This window comes from Protopterus annectens, chromosome 1.part0 (genome assembly GCF_019279795.1).
Source record: "Protopterus annectens isolate FY-2018-M chromosome 1.part0, PAN1.0, whole genome shotgun sequence".
In the NCBI taxonomy this organism is placed as follows: Eukaryota; Metazoa; Chordata; order Ceratodontiformes; family Protopteridae; genus Protopterus; species Protopterus annectens.
In genome coordinates, this window is record NC_056725.1 from 1,455,588,452 (window position 1) to 1,455,601,438 (window position 12,987).

A 12,987-nucleotide genomic window follows, 5' to 3' on the forward strand; every position below is an offset into this window, starting at 1 on the left:
AATGGCTAAGTGATAATCAACTCGTCCTAAAAACAAAAAAACTGAGATCCTTCTCTGCCTTCCTAAATCTTACTCCCAGCATAAGATCACTTTCACCATCCCTTCACAAGATAGCACAATTATTAAGCCTGACTCTCACACTAAACGTCTGGGCACCGTTATTGATGACCAATTAAAATTTGGCCTCCATATCCAATATTGTATTAAAAAGACATAAAAAACTAGGCCTACTCTATAGAAATAGAAAATTCTTGTCAGCAAAAGCCAAACCTGCCCTGGCTCAAGCATTCCTCATTCCTTGGCTTCTTTACACTGCCTCCCCAATACTTACTAATCTACAATCCACCCTCTTAAATAAACATGAACAAACACAATAAAATACCTAGATTTAACAGTAACCTTCCATACAAATCCCACCACTGCCCTGCTCTAAAACAACTTCAATGGCTTGAATTCCCCCACCTCCTTCTTCTTTCCCAGCTACAAACCACTCATACCCTACTAAACAAACACTCTTGCTGTCCATCCCTATCCTCACTAGTGTCACTCTATACACCTACATGTACTCAACACAGATCAGACCAACTACTCTTTGACAATTACAAACCTAATAAAGACATAGGTAAACTACTTTACAAAAGCACAGTGTCCCAGGCCTGGAACAAACTCCCTCTAAATATTTGAAAAATCAAAAACTTAACTTGGTTCAAACCAGAACTGAAAACTTACCTTGCCAATCTTAGCTGTTATCCATGCCAAGGCCATACCTAGCCTCTCCCTTTTTCTCTTACCCCAATGAGAAGCACTTCATGTGCTTTTTTTCCCTCTTGCTTACTTAAACAACAGCACATATTGGTCTTATGGTCTACATTGAATATATGTACTTTTTATATTTTTTATCCACTTCCAGTAATGTGAGTTATCTTTATAAATGCTCATTGAATGTCTCTGTATTAACTTTCAGCATCTTACAATTGAGTGCAACCTTTTAGCAGCTGTTTTTCTTCATTAGTGTCTCATTGGATTGTTACATTCTTAACCTGTATTTTTTACAAATCTGTGTAAACTATATTTTGTTCACTTTTTGTCAGAGCTTTTCTCTTCGGGTATCCACTGAAAATGGGCCCTTGGCTCAGTTTAAGTAACCCGGTTAACAAATGACAAATAATGAAATAAAGAATGGAAGGTGAATAATGGAAGGCCATATTCAAGTTTAAGGAGAACATTTTTAGCCAGGGCATTTCTAGATGGCAGAATCAGAAAGTGAGAGATTATGTAGCATAATTTAAGTGGGGAGAGAACATTGTTAATAAAGTTGTTTGTGTGGCAGAAAATTTGAGTAAACATTCCAGGGTGAGACGCAAGTATTTGCACATAGTAACATCTATAATAGTAATAGGGGTTAAAAGAGAAGTTTGTGAGTGGATGAGAAAAATGTGATGTTAGTTTTTTTTTTGAGAATTATCAAATGTTTATTAATAGTAGTAGCCCACTGGCAAAGAATGGTGACAGACTGTTGGAGCTGCATTTGCACGGTGGCTGGAGATCTGTTAGCTTTGAATAGTTAGATGCCAACAGTACTCAATATAATGTCTTATGTTGGAAGGTCATCAGGGAGATCATTAATGAACAAGGATAAGAGTAGACTGTCTTAAGCTGAACCTTCAGGGACCCTTGGTTTAAGTGTATCCAAGGTAGAAAGATTGTTGTTAGAATGGTCCAGAAAAATTCTATATGCACACAGGTATAGAACCAATTTACGGTATTTTGACCAATGTTAAGTTTGGCAAGCTTGCTGCAATATCTTAACCAAGATTTGCATTTCCAAAACAGCTTTTAATTGATAACATTATTTATTTGACTCTGGGTTCAATTAGATTTTTAGTATAATCTCTGTGTTCCCAATTTCCAACTTTTTAGAATTCAGAACAAAAGCTAGATAGAGAAGGAATCTGATTTTTGTGTGTGAAGGTTTAAAACCTTCATGCCTCTATATTTGTCTTTGTTAAATATTTGTGTTAAAGTATTTTAGTAATAATTTTCACTAAAACAACTGAATATCCCAACTATTTCATGAGCCTATTTTCCTTAAGTAGAGGAACATACTCTTTGTTTCTAAGTAAAGGTGTAATACATTTTGTAGTAATTTGTGGATCATCTAACACGGCTCGTGTTGAAATCTTAGTAAAGCACTCCAGGATTTGTTTACTGAGGATTAATCATCACCCTGGGCTCTGAGAGGGAAATAGTTTTGTCTTGTACTGCTGAGTCCCCAAGGGTACTGGTTATTCCCCATTAAATACTTACTGAGGTGTGGAATGTTGTTTACACACACATAGACATACAACCATGCAACTATGCATCTGCACAAATGGTTCTATGGGCAAGTTTTCATAATGCACATATGGTCATGGAGTTTTCTTTACCTTTTCAAAAGTCTTTGACATAACTTTACATGGGAGTGTTTTCTTCTTTTGAAACACAAGTGCTTAAGTTGAACATATTTAAGCACTGTTTTTCGAAAGTAGTTATTTTCTCTGAATTCACTGAAAGGATGAGCAAAACATTTTTAAAAAGCCAAGTGTTTGTCTTTTCTTTTAGTACTGCTTATCTGAGGTGACTATATTAGGGTTCTCCCATGGAATCTTATTGTCAGAGAGCAGAAGAAACAAAACACTAAAATCAAATGCTCACAACAAAGAAGAGTAAAAACATAAAGTACAAGCCCCTCTGGGCTTACATATATAAATGCATACACAGATTCAAAATGCAGTGTGTAGAAAGCCAAAACAACCCCCCAAAAAATGCAGGAGAATGCAGAGAGTGAATCTTGAAAATGACTCTTCTCCTTTAAACTTTTTTTGCGGGGAGCTCCCCTGTACCCCCACACCCACCAAACATATATGTGTGTGTGTGTGTGTGTGTGTGTGTGTGTGTGTGTGTGTGTGTGTGTGTGTGTGTGTGTGTGTTATATGCATACCAACTCTGGTATTACGATACCTCGAAGGAAGAAAATGTCATATATGTGTATATATGGATTCATTTCAGAAGCTCAAAATATTGAAAATCAGTATTTCAAGCCCATAAAGTAGAATCCTGAGAACAGCAAAAGCTCAGAAGCGCGAAATTCAAAACCTCTAATACCAGAGGTTTTGAATTTCAGGCTTCTGAGGTTTCGCTGTGGTTATGGATTCAGGTAAGTGTGTGTGTGTGTGTGTGTGTGTGTGTGTGTGTGTGTGTGTGTGTGTGTGTGTGTGTGTGTGTGTGTGTGTGTGTGTGTGTGTGTGTGTGTGTGTGTGTGTGTGTGTGTGTGTGTGTGTGTGTGTGCGTGCGTGTGTGTGTGTGTGTGTGTGTGTGTGTGTGTGTGTGTGGTGTGTGTCAGTGTGTTTTTTTGCTGTGATGTGTGTGTGCGAGGAGAATGTAGCTTGTGTGGTGATGTTTTCTGTGTGTAGTGTGACCTTGGAGTGAGAATATTTAAGTAGGGGGTATGTGGGAGGTGCAGCCCCCACATGGGGGAGTGCAGGGTGTCTTGCCCTCCTGCTTTTATGTAGTAGAGAGCTTGTGTTTGTGAGTGGGGAGGATGGTGTCTGTGTGCAGTAGAAGCACAAAATTCAAAATCTCCGGTGTGCAAGATTTTGAATCTTGCAGTTCTGAGTTTTCGTGGTTTCAAAAATTCGACTTTATAGCTTTGAAATACTGAATTTCGATATTTCTGTATTTCAAGGATATAAAGTGAATCTGTATACATACATTTATATATATATATATATATATGTATATATATATATATATATATATATATATATATATATATATATATATATATGGATTTATATATATATATATATATATATATATATATATATATATATATATATATATATACATATATATATAAGATATATATATATATATATATATATACTAACTCCATGGTTATACCACCTCAAACAAGGCAGAGGTCTCCTAAAACAATGGAAATACTGTCAGCAAACACTTAAAAATTGTACTGGCAGTGATTTCCAGTTGAGACCAGTGACTGGCACTGTGTTTCAGGGAGTTTCATCTTGATCATCTGTAGATATAACCTACGTTAAATAAGATGAGGTGTACAGGCTTGTCACCACATCAAATTCTAATTTCTGATGACTGTCCTTTTCTAGTTTTCTGATTTCAGTTTTGCATGATCTAAGTTCACTGTTTACTGTTTTCTGAGCGCCCCCTCACATACTTTAGATTCGGTTAAAACTCTTTTTGTCTGATTTTCATTTTTCATTCTTCTCTGGCTTATACTGTCTAACATGCACTGCATTACTACTATTCAATATAGCTTTGTGAGCAGTTATATTTTAATATAACACTTTTAGTTCATTACTTGGTGGATTTTATTTTTTTTCATTGTATCTTGTATTTAACTGTTAAAAATTCAAGGATTGTTTTTTATTTTTAGTATTTATTTTTATCTGATTTATATTTATTTTTTTATGGAACAAGTACAGTACCCTTAATCAAAAATAGGCATATTTTTTTCCAGTAGTTTAATGATATTGGATAGCTTCATAGGTAAGTATGAGGCTAGCAGCCTTTGTGGGCCATTTAAGCCTAGCAACTTTTACCTTTTAAGGTGAGAATCAACCCCATGTTATTTGCATCTGTAAGGTAAGCACCTTGGCTATTATACCAACCCCCCAACCCCAAATTTTGTTTCCCATTATTTTCTTATTGTATTATGACTGGCAACTTTTAATTGCTTTTTTCTTTCTAACAAGACAGAACATTTGAGAAGGCCAACACTTAGTTTCTTAACCTTGAATTATCTTCTGTACCTCCGTTCTCCCTTTCCACTTTACTAAAAAAAAGAAAACTTTGCTAGAATCTCTCTGTGTTCTGACTGACCTTGCTTCTCATCTGATAAGTATATTTTTTGGAACTTTTTAACTGTTCAGAGTTGATTAAAACAATAATTGAATTCAGTTCAGAATGCATTTTGAATAAATTGCATTTATTTAAACTGTATTTGCTTTAATACTGCTACACACTCTGGTGTGATAGCTTGCATTGCCATTGAATTGTTTTTAGTGCTGTTTTAGCTGCTTTTCTGTAAAAAAAAATGAAATCTAAGTTCTAAGCTTGTTTTTTGCCTTTCCTGTAACTAGTGTAGTCCAGATACAGATTTGCTATATCCAGGACTGTTTGCAAGCTTCTGAGCCCCCCCAAGCCTTTCTGTGTTGGAGGGAAGCCTTCTAGCCTATCATTGGGAGTGGTAAGCACTAGCTAGCCTATCTACCATAAGAGAAGTGGTTTCTGGCACAGAAATTGTAGTTTACTGGCCGTTTGAGCAGTTTTTCCATCTCTTTCAACTTTCTGGTTTAAAAGCCTGTGTTTGCACTTTTCCCACCTTTTCTGTAACTAATCTAGTCCAGATACAGATTTGCTGTATACAGGACTGTATGTAAGCTTCTGAGCCCACTAAGCCTTTCTGTGTTGGAGGGAAGCCTTTTAGCTTATCTGTGGCAGTGGTAAGGAATGGTAAGCACTAGGTAGCCTATCTACCACAAGAGAAGTGGTTTCTGGCCCAGAAATTGTAGTTTATTGTCTGTTTGGGCAGTTTTTCCATCTCTTTCAACTTTCTGGTTTAAAAGCCTGCATTTGTACTTTTCCCACCTTTTCTGTAACTAGTCTAGTCCAGATACAGATTTGCTGTATACAGGTCTGTTTGTAAGCTTCTGAGCAGTGGTAAAGTCTACTCTTCAATTTTTTTCCTTAGATCTACTAGTTCTCTCCTCTCCTTTACTTTTACTAGCTTATTAGTCGAGCAGTTTACCAGACTTCTTCTAGTAATTATTGTAGCACACAAAAGTGCTACCAGCACTAATGTTCTACAAGGAAACAGCTCCAGTACTTATTATTAATGCCCACCCCTCCAGGCATGTCTATTGCCGTCTCCTATTAACTTGGTGAACTTGAGTATCCTGATGCAATGTAGCAACTGCCTCATGTATACTGACAACCCTCTCCTCTTACCTCCCAACACTCAGACTTGTGAGAGATGCATGTATATAGCCAAAGTGGAAGCCAAACACTCTTCAGCTGAGACCAGAATAGCTGGTCAAGAGGAGATGGTCAACACTTGCACAACACCACATGGAACACATAGCCCTCCAGAGCACACACCAGCACTGCCATCACATAAAATCACAAACTGCACATCCACCTTTGTGGAGGCTGTCAGTAAAATCTACCCAAACAGCAGAGACCTCCACAACACTAGTTATGAGACACATAACTCTCCTAAACAGTGTGTCACTCAACCAAAGCCCCCTAAGGCAAAACAGCATGCCCAACACAGTAGTCATAGGTGACTCGATAGTAAGGAATACTGATGTCCTACTCACTAGGTTGAATAAGGAGAAAGTAGCAGTCAACTGCCTGTCAGGCGCCAGGATCTGCCACATAATGCACGCACTCAAGTCCCTGAACAACAGGTACAAATAAGACTCTGTCATTGTTAATGTGAGTGTGAATGACCTGAGATGTACTTCCCTGGACAACATGAAAAGAGACATGAAGGAGCTCTCAGATTATGTAGCCCAGGTGAGTATGACCCTAGCCCTGAGCAGCATCCTACCATCACCCAGAATGATACCATAGTGCAAGCAGAAAATTACTGATTTCAACAATTGGCTAAGTTTCTGTTGTCATTCTAAGAGGATCCAGTATCTGTCTGCCTGGGATGACATGATTGACAGACCTCAATCCTTTGCCAAAGATGGCCTGCATCTGTCACCCATGGGCTTCCGGATACTGGCCAAGGCTTTTGCCACCCCTATAGTACCTTTTTTAGGTGGTGTTCCAAAGACTAACTTACCACCGTAACAGCTACAAACAAATGCAATCTAAGGTTCATGCTGCTCAACGCTAGAACTTAGAAGCCTAAATCTCAAAATGCACTCACTCAAAGCACTCCTTAAAATGGAGATCATCGACATTTGTGATGTAACAGAGACCTGGTTCAAGGCAGCAGAAAGCACCACTGCACTACCAGGCTATAACTCATTCCATACCTTTCAGCCCCACAACTTGGACCGAAGCTCCAAAGGCAGTGGTCTTTCCATATTCATAAAGGACGTGTACACCTCCAGACTGGTAGCCCAACATAATGCATCTGAAATACTTCAGGTGCACCTAACGTTGGGTAAGACAAAGATTCAGATCTAACCTGCTCTAGATCCCCAATCATGTCCAAAGACTCACACTCCATGTTCCTAAGCACACTGGAGAATATTAGGGTCCAACCTAACACTCTCATGCTGGGCGACTTCAACTACCCCTCCATTAACTGGGAAAACTACTCATGTACCAATACACTTGACCAATGTTTCTTGGAATTCATTAATTCAATGCCCTGGACCAGCTCGTTCTTACCCCCACTAGAGGTAGCAACATCCTTGAACTGGTCATTACTAACATGGGTGACCATTGCTCTACACCAGTAGTCAGATCCTCCCTGGTTAGATCCGACCACAAACTAATCACCTTGGAAATCCACACCCCACCCCCCCACCCCTAAGGTAACCACCATGAAAAACATCTCCAAAGCTAACTTTGGGCTCCTAAAAACAGAGGTGGCTAACTTCATGGCACCCATGCAAATGGAGATCAGATGCATGACTGCTGAATCATACACCGATGCACTGTACGAACAGGTACACAAATGCATGGATCTCACCATACCCAATAGAACCAAGATGCTCTCCTCCAAAAAAAGGAAGCCAATCTGATGCTCCCCTGCCATAAACTCTACAACAGAAGGAGGAAACTGATGTGGAATAAGGTGAAGTCCCAAGAATGGAAAAACTCCCTTATCAGCCTCAACACAAAGTTGAGATCCCTCATCAAATCCTCTAAAGCTAACTATGAAAACAGAATTGCAGGAGATAGTAAAGACAATCACAGGGTCTTCTATAGTTATGTAAATAATCTCCATGGCAATACCCAGATTTGCTCTGAGCTACTGCACAATGGTACCTCCCATACTGAGCTAACAGATATTGTCAATATACTGATCTTCAGATTCAGTGCCATGTTTACCCCTCTCACCCCCCCAAGGGACCAGTCACAATACCAGTAGATTGACAGGCACCCAGTATTACTGCTGCACAGGTTAAAACAGCACTGTCCAAGGTCAAGAATACAGCTTCTATGGGACCTGGCAATATCCCTGGCTGTGTTCTACATGAACTACAGAGTGAACTGGCACCTCACTTGTCTGCCCTATACAATCACAGTCTCACCTCGGTCTTTGTCCCTACTGAGTGGTGCACTACTACAGTCATCCCTCTCCACAAAGGAGGAACAACTACAGACCCTGGGAACTATCGCCCCATTAGCCTGGCGAGTCTGATATTCAAACCTATGGAACGCATCATCATAGACCTAATAAACAAGGATATAGGGATCCCACACAGTTTGGTTTTGTGAAGGGTAGACCATGCCTGCTCAACTTGGTCAACTTCTTTGAGTTAGTCACTAGAGCTGTGGATGAAGGCAAGGTGGTTCATACAACCTACCTTAATCTGGCCATGGCCTTTGATACCATTCCCCACTCAGGAATCATAGAAAAATCCACAGTGTGAAAGTAGCCGACTCCAAGTCAGACTGCCAACCAGTCACGAATGAAGTCCCAAAGGGTTCGGTCCTCTCCTGTTTGGTATCTGCTTCTCTGAAGTCCAAGCCAACACAAAGGGACTCTGGCTGACAAAGTTCACATGATGATTGCAAGTTGGGAGCTATTATTAACTCCCCGAGTGATGTTGACATCCTACAGAAGCACCTCACTGAGACCAAACGACTGGTGTCAGAACCATAGTCTTAAGCTCAATGCCAAAAAATGTGTCATCATCCCCTTTGGAAAAAACCCGGTTCGCATGAATTACCACATGGACAGTAGTCCACTGAACACAGAAGGTGTTATAAGTGATCTGGGAACACAGGTTGACAGCAACCTATCTTTTGACTACCACATTGCCACTGTGGTCAGAAAGTCCTTCTATGTGGCACATGTCATTACTAAGGGTTTTGCATCCAGGAAGAAGGCCGGCATTGTCTCCCTCTACTCTTCCCTTATTAGGCCAGTCATTGAGTACAATGCCCCATTTGACATGTACCTCAGTAAACACCTGCAACAACTGGAGAGGCCACAAAAGTACCTCACAAAGAGGATCCTAGGCCTTAAACATTTGTCCTATATGGCCAGACTAAAAAAACTCCAACGATTCTCTGTCTCATATCACCTATTTAAAGGCAATCTCTGCTTGACCTACAAAGTCATGTCTGACCCAGCTCTGTTAGAAATACTACATCTAAAGAAATCCCAATCCCTCCACACCACATGCTCCAGAGACCTCAACCTCATTACCACAATCAACAGAACATGCTGGAGGGGCAGGTTCATAACACATAGACTGTTCATGCTATGGAATAGACTTCCCATATATGTCAAGCAGAGCACCTCACTTGCCCTCTTCAAGAGAAATTTTGATGAGTGGATGGGAAATAGGAAATTCACCCCAGGGATCACTCTAGTGGCTTTACTCGACAGAGGCACTGGGAACTAAGGTCTGGTGGCATGATGCCAGGGTAATCCTATGGGCTAGGCTTGTAAAGTGTCCAGGGCCATTAGCCTAGTACACACCTATGAAACTGTGAAATAACTGTTTGTAAGTCTTTATTATTTATGTCTATGTATATTGCAGGTAATGAATAATTTATTCTTCCTGATATTAAAATATTTCCTGCTGTATATTCTTGCAACATTCATTATTAAATGATTATTATTATTTTGGATTTATTCACCATCTTGTTTGTCTTCTTCCATACTGTAATTATTTAGGCCATTGCATTATTGTGTAAAGTAGAAGTAACTAACACCAATCTGATTATTTAGTTATGCTGCATTTACTTAGTTTACTGACTGATATGACAAGTAATTTACTAATTATATAAACACTGAGTTTAGTTCATTCACTAAGTGGGTAATCAGCTTACCCTGGTCAATTATTATCAGCTGTGACTGGGCTACAAGAGCAAGAATTACTGACAGGTACATATATATATATATATATATATATATATATATATATATATATATATATATATGTATATATATTATATATATATTTTATATATACACACACACATACACACACACATATATGTGTATGTGTGTGTGTGTGTTTATATATTTATATATATATATATATATATATATATATATATATATATATATATATATACATACGCACACAAACACACATATATGTATGTCAAACTACTTGTGGTTGTGAGTCAGTGTTGAAGTGAGTGAGTGTGTGTGCATCTAACTATGGACGGGCATTACATTTCTCCTTTGTTCTGCTTTGCACTCAGTGAGTGCTTAGGTAGCCTCTGGCTCCCCTCACAACTTCAACATGGATTAAACAAGTAATCAAAAGAATGAATAAATAAATTAATCATTTTTGGTAGTCTGTATTTGTCCTCCATCTTTTAGTATTGATTTAGAACTTGATTATCCATCAGAAAGTAAAACAGAAACTTTTTGTGGTGCTGAGCATGTACTCCTTTTGTCTGCAAGAAGTCCTTTAATTTCTTCGCTACAATCTTGATCATGTGTCTATCCATAACTTTTCATGTAGCTTCATAGCTGATCAGTATCAGTTTGTCTAGCCAGCCTACATTGGTAAACGCAAGCATGTATTCCCAATCTAATGAAGTTTTAACATGGGCCTTTTGTTGGGGTGGGGTGGGGTATTTATTTATTTATTTCAGTTTGATTACCGGGGAAGTCCACTGGGCCCAAGTGTGCTCGTTTTCAGTGGAGACCTGGGGAGAAAAGCTCCATAAAACATAAAACAGTAAGGATACAAAAGTATAAAAGTTACAGAATATAGTACAGTTTACAAATATGTACATTCAGTATCAAGCATGATCAACAAAGTTAATTTTGATATATCTGATGGCTGTACTGTACAGATTCATTTGAAACATAACGTCTTACATTTGAAGTGTGGGAACATTATACATACACTAATTGAAAGTAAGTATGGAAACACTTTACATGCACTCATTTAAATTAAGATTCTATTTACAATATTTACAAAGTTGAAATTGTGTATTGAGTAGCTATAGGAGCTGTAGAGAGCTTGAGTCAATTCTAGGAAATAGTTATGGGAGTTATAGAGAGGTTAGGAACCCAGGAGAAAAACCTCCTCAGGGCATTTATTAAATAGAATTAGGGTGAAAGCAGGTACATTTCTATTTGGAGGACAGGTAAGTGAAAAGCTGGGTTTTGAAGTTTTTTGAGTTTGATATTGTCCTCAATGGGGAAGGGAGAGAATTCCATTTCTTGCCTAGTGAGAAAGAGAGGAGAAGTTGGCCAGCAGGTTGCTTAGGTTTGTGGATAGTAATTAGGTTTTAATGTTCAGATCTGAGACATCTATTAGGGGTGTAGGGGGGGAGGATGTTTGTTAGAGCTGGACATTTATTTGGATGAAATACAATAGTTTAATATCCTTCAAATTTCCTCCCTCTCCAGTGCACAGATGGATCAAGGGATAATGATAGAATTTCAACAAGCCGGGTTCTGATGAATATTGGCTCAACCAAACATGTGCATCTGTTTGTATCATATCCCATTAGAGAAAGAACATTACTATTAGCTCCTCAAACCTGTACATAAAAAGTGACTACACTTCTGTTGTGAACAATTGCTATTTTAGCAACCTGACGTTTTATTCTTTAACTCCGTGAAGAGGCTGTTTCAGTGCAGATTAGACAAATCTGACTTGAAATCTGTTCTATTCTCTCTTGGAAGTAGTTTGTCTTGATCTTGTTAAAACATTTAATGCTGACTCTCTTGATAATCATCACTGGATTAACAAGCAACAGTATACACTCATTTCAGATTTATGATCAAATAGATGAAGATCTCTGTTAAAAAGGTCCCGTGAGGTCATGCTGGAAAAATACAGGTTCTCTAGGGTTAATTTAAGTAAATTACTTAGCATTATGCCATTTTCTTTTCCCGTGGTTTGCTTTTAGGATGCTTACTTATTATCACTTATTTTATATGCTATTAACCAAAAAGGCACTTTTTATCAGTAAAATTTGCAGATGATTGTATGTTAGGCTATACATTAACTATAGTGGTAAGTTGCATTAGCATCTGCAGACTTTTGTTTCATAACAATATTCTTGATGCTGAGTTAGCAGACTCATTTTGATGTAGGTAAGTGCTACAAGTTTGCATTTGAATAGAGAGATGAGAAGCCATGCCTCTGGAGTGTTACTTTTAATAGTAACACTGTGATATAGGTGACCACTGTGGTGTGGTAGAAAGACTTTCAAAATCTACAATAAGTTAAGTCGAAACAGATTTCCCTTTTACTCTTGTCATAGTTATTATATCATTGCCAATTACAAATATTGAGGACACTACAGTTAGTTCAATCAAATATAAGTCTGTGTCTATTCTTCCCTCCTCAACCTAAGAAAATGCTGACAGTTGAACTTAAAATAGCAAAGTGACTTGTGAGAAAATGTAGTATACCCATTAGGTTTGCTTCAGTTTGCTGCTAAATTTCCCAGATATGCAAGATTTTTAAGATGTATTTGTCATCAGCTATCATGTATCATGAGATGTATTAAGGATTTAGCCTCCCTAAAAACTTTAATGTGATAAAGTGAATACTACATCCTATGTATTCTATTATACTGCAGTTCAACAGTGTGAATTATATGAACAAATTAAGAATTTTGAGCATTTTCTAAGCCCTATAAAATGCTGGATTCATTTCAATATGATCTGTGCTTGAAGTTATATTTTTGTCTCAAGTTACATATGTAGCTCCTTTGTCTGACAGCTTGCTACATATTTGAGTGCTGATAAATTGAATGATTTGGTGTCCCTAAAAAATGAAAACATTTCTA

General features: G+C 38.1%; 1 protein-coding gene across 2 annotated transcripts in view; it reads left to right on the forward strand.

Annotated features, from left to right (window-relative positions):
- The window catches only part of EPHA7 (EPH receptor A7), a 1,106,961-nt gene that overhangs the window by 968,820 nt on the left and 125,154 nt on the right, over positions 1-12,987 (forward strand). The gene's annotated exons all lie outside the window — the stretch shown is intronic.